This window comes from Bidens hawaiensis, unplaced genomic scaffold, assembly GCF_021521415.1.
Source record: "Bidens hawaiensis isolate Kalapana, Puna unplaced genomic scaffold, B.hawaiensis_p1.1 tig00028313_1, whole genome shotgun sequence".
NCBI lineage: Eukaryota > Viridiplantae > Streptophyta > Magnoliopsida > Asterales > Asteraceae > Bidens > Bidens hawaiensis.
In genome coordinates, this window is record NW_027494622.1 from 267,651 (window position 1) to 279,394 (window position 11,744).

At 33.7% G+C, this 11,744-nt stretch overlaps 1 pseudogene across 1 annotated transcript; it reads left to right on the forward strand.

Annotated features, from left to right (window-relative positions):
- Window positions 1–359: 359 nt before the first annotated feature.
- LOC143576833 (protein DETOXIFICATION 27-like) lies at window positions 360–6,822 on the forward strand (annotated as a pseudogene). The gene is made up of 8 exons (XR_013143004.1): window positions 360–715; window positions 3,143–3,682; window positions 3,920–4,006; window positions 4,129–4,185; window positions 4,288–4,523; window positions 6,025–6,146; window positions 6,289–6,378; window positions 6,479–6,822. The product of XR_013143004.1 is annotated as a protein DETOXIFICATION 27-like (transcript).
- The last annotated feature ends 4,922 nt before the right edge of the window (window positions 6,823–11,744 follow it).

Here is an 11,744-nt window from a genome sequence, read left to right on the forward strand (position 1 = left end):
GAACACCGTCGGATCACTAACGCCGTCGGAGGTGTCTTGTAGCCAAGTTCTTTGGCAAACTTATTCATCAAATATGTAGATTAAAAAAATATTTCCCTTACAATATAAAAAAAAAGGAAAAGAGAAAACAGCAAAAAGTTTTATCATGCCGTCACCCTTGACCGATTATATTGAGTTGATTAAAAAGGAAAATAACGGGTTAGTTTAAAAGGAAAAAAATATAGATAGAAAAACAAAAATATACTACAAATCAGAAAAAAAAGAAAAAGAAATAACAGTTGGTACGTGTATTAATTAATTTGCTGGTTGTATATTTACCTCAAAAAAACATTTCTAGAAGCTGGAAGATGAGATCGGTGTTAACCACCAGTGTACAAAATGGGCAACTTTAGCCTTTCATACGTAACATCTATTCCACTAAACTTCATTTTATATTGGTAAAACTTTATTAATTATATTGGTGAGGATGGACACCATCGAAGAAGTGAACCATGGATTATTATTACATGCACCGGCTGCCGGAAACACTAAATCAAGATTCTGGGTTGAATCAAAGAAGCTTTGGTACATAGTTGGTCCCTCCATCTTCAGCCGTGTAGCCTCTTTCTCCATGAACGTTGTTACTCAAGCCTTCGCCGGCCACCTCGGTGACGTGGAGCTTGCCGCCATCACCATCTCCACCGGCGTCATCGTTGGCTTCAACTTCGGACTCCTTGTATGTTTTATTCGTTTCCTTAATATGAGGTTAATTGTTTTTACACCACTAAAAACTTATCCATAATAATACTCATATATTCATGATAATAAGAATTGTTCAAAATTTTGATTTTAAATAATTACTTCGGTTTCAACTGTTTTTCACCAACTAAATTCTTTTGAACGTATTTTTAATTTGATTAGTTATAACTACTTTCAGAACTGATAGTGGAATTTACATAATCAAGATGACTTAAGTTTACATCATTAATTATATTCATTCATTTAGGTTTTTGGACTGATTATTTATACTCTTACCAAACAAACATAAATGATTAAGAATATGCTTGTTTTAAGACATGGACTTGTTAACACTACAGAGCATGAGTTTTAATATGTTTGAGTTTATGCTTAACAGTTTTGTGTCTTAAACAGGTCAATCTATTTAAGACATGTTTATCTTCGTTAACCTATAATTAATAACCTGTTTAGAATTTTATTTTTTTTTAAAGTGTAATATACACTCCTAAATTCCTAAACCAAAAGTCACACTTACAGACGACGTTTCATTACTATTCGTCAAAACCCGATATCTTTTTAATGGATGTTATGAATTTATGATTTCTTCTATGGATTTTTGTTTTAAATATGTTATGGATTTGTGGTTTGTTAGTTCAAATATGTTATGTATTATGTATTAATTAACATTTTTGTTTTCCCTTTGAAACTTTTAATTTCATTACACATATATTATTTATTGTGTCTTTAAACAGGTCATTTAAAAAGTCTTTACATTTTAACCTGTTACTAAAAAGGTTCGTGTTTAGAAAAATGACACGATTAGTTATCATGTCGTGTTTGTGTTTAGTGTTACAGATCATCGTGTCTTACAGTGGCGAAGCTTGGACTAAGACACCGAGGGGGCCGGACTCAAAATGTATAAAAAATTTCACAAATGAAGGCGGACGGGCTCAAATTTTCGGCCAAAAATGGCTAAATTTACTCTACGTATAAAACATTTCGCCCGAAAACGGCTAAAATTTACACTACGTATAAAAATTTCGACCGAAAACGGCTAAATTTACACTACGTATAAAAAATTTCGCCCGAAAACGGCTAAAATTTACACTGCGTATTAAAATTTTCGACCGAAAACAGATAAATTTTACACTACATATAAAAATTTCGACCGAAAACGGCTAAATTTTACACTACGTATAAAAATTTCGGCCGAAACGACTAAATTTACACAACGTATAAAAATTTTAGGACGAAAACGGGTAAATTTACACTGCTGCGTAAAAAAACAGGGAGGCCGGGGCCACCCCGGGCCCTTGAGAACCTTCGCCACTGGTGTCTTATCGTGTCGTATCTGACATGTTATGACAATCCTAGACATAAACGAACGTAACCGGAGGAACATAAACAAACATTAACGAACGAACCTATAGGAACACATTATCGAACGCTCACAAACACAATTGAAGAACATGACATTTGTTCATGTTCGTCCGTTAAGCTTACCAAACAAAATTCCTTGTTCATGTTCGTTCATTTATTAAACGGATGAACATAAACAAACTTTCAATCAAACGGTATACGGACAGTTTATGTATAGTACGATTCATTTACGGGGCGAAAATTATGTTTAAAATTGTTCATGTCATTCACGTGTTTGATTAAAGTAGGTCATGACATGATCAAAGCCGTTGAACATTAAATCTGAGCATATCAATCAATCAATCAATTCCAATAACATTTTTTTAACTATTTTAGATTTTAATAATCTATTACAAATTAATTGCATTGAGTAGGTACTAGCTGGCCCTTCTTTGATTGCTTATTGATTCAAATCGAATACGGATTTATGAACTTAATGCCTTCACATGTGGTGTTTACATTATTTATATTTTTAGTTTTTCTTTAACTAAAGTCAATCAACTTTTGTTAGAAGCCCAAATCAATATGATCTTCTTTAAAAATATTAAACTAATTTAAAATTAATTAAGTAAACACATGAAATATATATGGATTGTTTTACTATTTATTGATTTTTTAGTTTAATTAAAGTTTAACAATTATAAAACTTAGGATATCGTTTATTGATTTTTAATATACTATTATCTTCTACTTCAAGTTAATTGAAAAAAAAAACAATAATCACTTAATTGTTAATAACCAAGATTTGTACATATTTCATTTGTCCCACTTTAACATTTATAAAATAATTAAATATAATGCGAATACCTCATGTGAGTTTTAGTGACTCTAAAGTATAAAAAATACTTCAAATAATTATAGCTAAACATTTAAACATGATTACTGGTGACTGGTGAAGTTTCCCTTTTATGTATCTTATTTTTTATTGATAAAAAGGTAAAAAACACATGTGATAGTTTGCTACTAAGACGATGTTTATACATTAAAGCCTCGCAAGCTTTTGTAGCTCGGAATGGCTAGCGCGCTGGAGACGTTGTGCGGACAAGCATTCGGGGCCAAAAGGTACAACATGATTGGGATATACATGCAAAGGTCGTGGATCGTTCTATTAGTATGTTGTAGTCACATTGCCATTCTACATATACGCCACCCCGATCTTAAAGTTATTAGGTCAATCTGACGAGGTAGCTGAATTATCCGGACTAGCCGCTATTTGGCTAATCCCGCAACACTTCTCATTTGCATTTTTGTTCCCGGTGCAACGGTTTTTGCAAAGCCAAACCAAGACTCCCATATTGGCATGGGTTTCATTGGTGATTCTCGGGATTCATGTCTTGCTTACTTGGCTCTTTATGAATGTATTTGGGTTCGGGATTGTGGGGACGGTGGTTGCTTTGGATATTTCGTGGTGGTTGAATTTCGTTTGTTTGTTTTCGTATACGGCTTTGGGAGGGTGTCCTTTGACATGGAATGGCTTCTCTATGCAAGCGTTTTCCGGATTGTGGGAGTTCGTGAAACTCTCGGCTGCTTCAGGTGTCATGCTTTGGTATAACTCTTTCCTAATTTTCAAATTATGCATATTCATTGTGGCAAGATAGCCGGATTGAGTCAAAATGAGTTTGGGTTAAACCAGTCAAGTATGATTGTTTTTTTTTTCTGTCCATTGTTATAAATAGTTAATCTCATTGTTATAAACATATAAATAAAAGGGGAGGCTAAACGTATTATCTATATATATAACGCATTGATATGCTTCCTTTAGTAACACGGTATCCTTTTGCAGTTTGGAGAACTGGTACTATCGAGTACTGATACTAATGACGGCGTTTCTAAATAATGCAACCATTGCTGTGGATGCTGTATCGATTTGGTATTAGTTCCTTGTCTTGTTAAAGTTGTACGAAGTTAATTAACAAATAATTGAAATATGTCACATATGACCATTAATTGAAGAGACTAAATACCTTTTCATTGTTTTGGAAACATATGCAGTATGAACATCAATGGTTGGGAAATGATGATTCCTCTTGCCTTTTTCGCAGGCATTGGGTAAGGTTTTGTTCGCAACAATGTTACTTCATGTCTACACATTGTATGCACTTAGAATACGATATGAACAAAACTAGAACTTGCTATTCTTGTGTTTTACAGAGTAAGAGTATCCAACGAGCTCGGTGCTGGTAATGGTAATGGGGCGAAATATGCAACATTTGTGGCAGTATTGCATTCGACCATCATCGGGGTTGTATTCTGTGTATTAATAGTTGCATTTCATGACAAGTTCGCCCTAATATTTTCGTCGAGCTCAGTTGTTCTTGATGCGGTTGACAACATGGCATGGCTGTTAGCTTTTACAATCCTTCTTAACAGTGTTCAACCGGTTCTCTGGTAAACTCTTGAAAAACCACCTTGTATATAATATATAACACTGGCTAATTGCTTTTAATGTGTTATATATATATATATATATATATATATATATATATATATGCATCGGATGTTCGAGTGACACAATATATTTTCTATAATAACGTAGTATATAACATTCTAAGCCTAACAAGAAAGTGAAGGAACTTTATGCTATTTTAGACTTTTAGCATAAGTTGAATTGGAACATCCTTAATAAATTGTATTTTTCAACCTTTTTGTTTATAAACGTCGCATGCTGTAGTGACAATGGTGTCTCTCCAAAAAGATCAAAACACTTGCCATGCCGCATTAATTACCTAAGTTTGAATACATCTTACAGTGGTGCTGCCCATATTTCTGATCATGCATGTGAGCTAGAATTTGAACTTGGGACCCCAAAAAGAAACCTTAAGGAAAACCTCCTGACCACACCACCAAAGTAATGATACATTATAGTTAGAAGTTTGTGTCAATTTTGACAATAGAAATTAGAAAATATGGATTGCTGACCCTATGACAATCCAACTTTTTATTAGTTGGGATTATATATTTCTTTTTCAAAAGACAAATTTATTTTTCTTTTTTTCCCTTTTAATGACTCAAATTCAGGATATTTGAGTGTTTAAAGACTTTATTCCCTAGAAGTAACAGGGATTTAATATTTAAGGAATATTGGATTTTAATAATCCATATTGAATGGTATTGGCCGATAATAATCCCTATTCATTTTATCGCCACTGGCGGTCCCAAATTCAAAAAAGTTGGCCCCCAATGGTCCCCCGTTAAAAAGGACTTAACGACGTTATACTTTTTTCCGAATTGTCAAACTAACTTTTTAGGGCTATTAATCGGAAGGAAGATACGAGCCGAATGATATAAAACTTAGCTCCAAACAATGATCTAAACGACTTGATTTTGGTTAATTGTAAGTTCAAACACCCGAATTGAAGCATTGCTTCGTCATTTAGAAGCACTGTTTCGAACTAAGTTTTACACTAATCGACTCGTATCTTTTTATCAGCCAGTACCATTCAATAGGGATTATTAAAATCCAATATTCCAATATTTAATGATGTTGCTTCTTTTTCAGTTTTGACCCTCAAATTTCAAAGTTTTTATTAAGATATGTGCCTATTAATATTAAAACACTTTAGTATGTTAAAAAGATGATAAGCATAGATTCGAAAACAAAAACATGATGTAACAATAGAAAATATGGATTGTTGAGCTATGGCAATCCAACTTTCTATCAATTGGGATTATATATTTCTTTTTTTGAAAGACAATATATATATTTTTTATTCTCTTTTATAAAACTCGAACCCAAGATTTTTGAGTGTTTAAGAGACTTTGTCTTTATCACTGGTTGGTCACCAACCCTAGAAGTACAAGGATTTAATGATGTTGCCTCTTTTTATTTTTGACCCTCAAATTTTAAATTTTCAACGTTTTTATTAACAACATATGTGCCTACTTGTACAGGGGTCGCAGTAGGTTCTGGATGGCAATCATGGGTTGCATATATTAATTTGGGCTCGTACTACTTGGTCGGACTACCTCTTGGAGTTGTATTGGGCTTGGTCTTACATCTTGGTGTTGGGGTATGGATCTTATACATCTTTTTTTATAATATTTCATTCAGTTTTATCATAAAACCAGCTTGCAACATTTTATAAAATTATATATATTTTTTTTATGTAAATGTTAAAATCAGTTTAATGTTGTGGAAATATTGATCAACAGGGAATATGGGGTGGAATGATTTTTGGTGGAACTGCGTTACAGACGGTCATATTAGGGATCATGACCATTCGTTGCGATTGGGAGAAGGAGGTAATGGTCGATCTTTAAGTTGTTAGTACTATTTATATGAAATTTATAAAATCATCATATTTGTTTCTAATATACTTATATTTTTGTAATTTTTATGCAGGCTAGCAAAGCGGTATTAAAATATTCAACTCTAAAATAATTTATTTGATGCGTGAAGTAAAGACTGAAAGTATTTACTATTTCATTTTTTAGCAATGTATTTAGTACTCGAAGATTCCCAATAAGTATTCTGAAATCAAGATAATGTTGTATATATTTGCAGTCTTGACACCAAATTAAGCAAACCTGGATCAATATCTAAATCGTGAATCACTATAAGATCAACCTAATTATGGGTTACATAAAATGATTATTGTATTAGACGGAAATACTGAATTTGGAATTGAGATTTAATGAATATGTGAATATCGATGATGATGATGACGACGACGACGACGACGATATGTAATCGTCGCTCTTTTTCTTGTGTCATACCATTTTGAGATAGAGAGACGACTTTGGAATATTCCATCGATCTAAAATACTTAACACATTACCACTATGAGCCCAGAATTAATTAGAAGCCCACTTAGCAATATAATTAAGCTCAAGTAAACTAGTCACTTAAACAGTTAAACCAAATACAAATATCCAATACAAGGCCCAAATAACATTAGTGTTAACTGTTAAACGAGGCGGCACTCTCATGTCACCTAACTCGATTAATCACTGATGTTATTATCTCGGTCGACAAGTTAACCCAATACACTAAAATATATGCTAATAACACTAAAATTACCAACTAGAAAATAATCAAACGTGACCCAAATAATCCTTTGTGTACATGTCAGATTTGATCACGTGTTACCAAGTTTAACAATTTCTTAATTCTTTGGGTGACATAACATACTAGCTTGTTAGATGACATGCTACGTGTGAAATATTACACAAGTCCTCTGTATATACATAACAATTTTGACCAAAAATGTGTATTGTGTGATTAGGTGCCAGTATAAATGGTAGCAGTTTATCTGTTTAGTACATGAAAGCCATTTAGATTCTAAGGTTTAAAAATTTTAAATTTGCGAGTCCGATTATATTATAAGCATAATGATAAAACAACAATTACAATAATACCCTGTAAAAATCCTACCAATAGCTACTGGTAGGGTACGAAGAGGGTGGAATGTACGCAAACCATATCTCCACCCTAAGAAATAGAGATGTTGTTTCTAGTGAAACCATCGGCTCTAACAACATACTAGCGATAACATCATAATTAAAACAAAATATAGACAAAAAGACTAGTAGACAACGACAATCAAAGGCCGCCAAAAATGTAACCTTCCCTAAAGTTTCTCAATCCTAATCCTACGTCTACACCGAAGTTCTATCCCGGTCCACGTCCTCAGAGAGATGTAACTCTAATAAATCATGTCTAATCTTACCATCAGATGTAAGTTTGGGTCTTTCTCAACTCAACTCCCTGAGCTCTATAAGTATAATGATGTGTTAGTTAAACTCATAATTGTTTCTTAGTGAATACTATATATAGGGAACTAGGTAAATTGTGTCAAGATTTGATTTTGTAAAGTTAGTTTTGGGTTATGCACATGCATGGTTCATCATACGCTACAGGTATTTTTCTGAACACTTTCTTGGAGTTGGATTCTAGCATTTTATCAGTCGATTACACAAGAAGACATCATGAGTTACACGCAAACCATCATGTGAAAACACACGACCGAAGTTTGAAAATGATATGCCATATAAATGAAACACAAATTACCATATTAGAAATCAAAATTAAAGAATGGGGCCGAGGATGTTATAAAGAGGGTAAAGGGGGCATCACCGGGTCTGAAAAGGAGAGGAGGTGGGGATACAAATTTGGGAGTTTTTGTTTGCCCTCTTTTAGAAGCAATTGTTTGTTTTTACACTTTTCAACTCATCTTACAAAATTATCATTTCTTTTTTGGTTATAGTAACAACTTGTGATGTGGTTGAGTTTGTAAAATACTTTTTTGAGAATGATCTAATAAAAAATTATAAGTATAGTGTTCTTATATGAGATTTAATCTTATTTTCAATCCTAGTTTTTGCCACTTTTGTTTATATGCTCAAGTTATAAAATTGCTAGTATTGTTAATTAAATGGATAATAGCATTTGTGGTGTAGAGGAGCAAAACCGCTTGTGTGCTCATTGGATTTCTAAAAGCTCAAATGGTGCAGAGCTCAAAAGAGCTCTAACCGAAAATTAAGAATATTAATAAATGAGTGTGTACCTACAAATAAGTTTGTTTGATAAATTAATTTAAGCTCGAGCTTCATTTATTGAGCTCAGGTAGGCTCATAAGTCTAAACAAACATACTATTGTTATATCATAATCATAAATATATATAAACTATTTTGTTTATAATAAAAGAATTAGGCCATGTTAAGCTTAAGTTCGAAAAACTGCAAATGATCCGAGCTCAAACTTTACTCGAAATAGTCAAACTTAAGCCCTCATAAGTTAAACGAGACGAGTTCTAGCTTTGATGAACTCGAGCACGACCTATTTACACCCTTAGTAACATTTAATTAGTTACGTTTATTATTTTATTCATATTCTTATTAACGAAAGCATGTTAGTTTTATATAAGAAAACAAAATACGTTTTGTAAAAGTGTCTGTATATAGTTTTTTGTATAACTAATGTTTTTATTCAAAAACTTATCTATAATTAAGTTCTGATTACTTAGAACCATATATTATAAATAACAAACAAAATAACCACCCCACACTGTTGGACGGTATGACCGGTGGAATTATAGATCCCTGGTTTGCATGTGAATAAAACCGTCCGGTTTCATTCCCAGCCGTTGTTTATAAATATTTGGGGTGTTTGCCGGTCACTCGGTCATTCAGGGTCATGATACATTCTCCATTTCTTATACACCCAAAATTTGATTTTATAAATAAATTAAAAACTAACAGTGATGTCTGTCTAATACTTTAATTACACTACTGGCCGGCTTTTACTTTATATACACCTGAAGCTTTTAATATGCTGCTCTTTTGTAATTTGTATAAACAATGTTTAAGTCTCAGATCGATAATCAAACACGAATTAAATGAATAACTCTCGTTTACATTAATAAGAAAATATAACTCAAAAAACTGATTACAAACTCTCAAACGCTAACTCGGTTTAACTGATCTTGATGAACCCTAACTCGGTTGCATCTAGATGAACCCTAACTCGGTTATATCTCGTGTGTGTCTCTAGATGAACACTAACACAGTTACACCTCACACCACAATCTCTAATGTCTAACCATGCATTAGTTTATATAGACTAACCCAACTTGCTAACCAAGACATTACGAAATATAATAAACCCTAATTGTAACCTCATATATATCCATTACATAATAATGAATCACATGGACACTATAGGTCGACCAACCGGTCACCTACACGTGACGGGCCTATTAAGTTGGAAATTACTTCCAACATAGGTAAAGTATACAAATCTTTAAGGGGCACGTTCATCTCTCAAGAATTCCTAAAAATTCAAACTTAATAGGCCCGTCACGTGTAGGTTATGCTTGGTTTCGTATAAAGTTTTCAATTTTAAAATTCTAAAACTCTAAAATGTCATTAATTCAAAATTTTCAACTAAAATAATCTATAAAGTTCAAACTCTAAAATGTCTAAAACTCAAAGTTAGCAATAAAATATACATAATAAGTTCAACGAAGATACATGCTCTATATTTTTTCCTAACAATAGAAAAAATAGTTCATGTATCAAGTGTGATGAGAACTAGTAGCTAGTTTTTCAAATGTATAACCGAAGTACTGAACGACAGAATGACAGGAAACTTTATGGAAAAGTGGAATTGTGATAGTATTGAGCAAGTGGCTAGAGTTTAAAATTAACTTTGAAGTCAACACAAAAGTGGGAAATTTAAAGATCCTTAAAATTTTGTATATTTTTATATAAACACATATTATATATAAATTTTAAATTAAAAAAATAATTCAAGCAAACCAAACCGAACCGAACCGAACCGATCGAAGCTTTGCTCGTGCTTGGCTTGTTTTCAAATCGAACCGATCCGATCGGCTCATTTCCAAATCGAGCGGAAATCGAACGAGCATTTTTCGAGTGAGCGATGAACGATCGCCGAGCGGCAAGCGGTTTGGACAGCCCTAATCTGATGACGAGTTTTGCATATTTTTTTTCAAATCATTATTTTATAACTTTTAAAAACAAAAATTATTAAAAAGACAAACTAACTAGCTAGAGTCTAGAGAATCAATAATTATCATATTATTCGTGTCTATATCAATTATTATCGTATTAAAAGTTTCGTACTTTCAAATCCTTGTTGCAATTTATACGTTTGAATAAAAAAAATAAGTTAAAAATTCTCCATAAATAAGAAGAGCTCGAGCCTGTCTTGTGATTAGGTTTATAATTTGTTAGTTATTTTGTTTTTATATATTTAAAAATATCTCTAATTTTATATACAAACATAATGTAGAAACGTGAAATGAATCTGACCTGACCCATGACGATGTTTCCACGGACTTCGAGATGAACGAACCACGACTTGCTTGCTTCTGCTCCGACCGCTGCTGTGATCTGCTGTGACTTTTGGGGGTGTGGAGGTGACCGCTAAGAAATCCAGAGGATCTCTTGTTCACAGACACAAAAATATGGTGGTGGCTCTTATTGAGCTGTTTGCCAACCCTTGATAAGGAGGTGGAGACCTCCTTATATAGGGAGCCTCATGGCCACCATCATGGTACCCTAATGGGCCTAGCCCAGTTAGGGTTACCTCCACAAAACCCCCTCAGCCCAATAACAAATGTATTAGCCCATATAATAAAATAAGTCCAAAACACAATAAATTAGGGTTCTTAGTACCATACCCCGACAAGCCCCCCAAGTCCAGTGTTGCTCCTAGGCGTGCAAGCGTTTAGGTGGAGCACTGGACTTTATAAGGTGTGCTAGATCGTGAGGCGGTTTCTTCCCTTTTCTTCGGCCATGTCTTTGAGTTTTGGGAGGTTTTCTCCATGATGGTGACATGTTGTGATCCTTATGATGATGATGGTGCACTAGTATGAATAAGATATAGCACGCATCATAATAATAGTGGCGCGGGGCCTGATAATAAAGCTTGCGCGCGAGGCGACTTACGAGCTATAATAATAACAAAAGCCTGCGCGCGAAGCGACTTACGAGCTGAGAATAATAAAAGCCTGCGTGCGAGGCGACTTACGAGCTGAGAGTAATAAAGTTGTCGCGTGCGGCGACTTACGAGCTAAGAATAATAAAGCTTGGCGCGCGCGGCGACTTACGAGCTGTAGAATAATAAAGCTGGCGCGTGAGG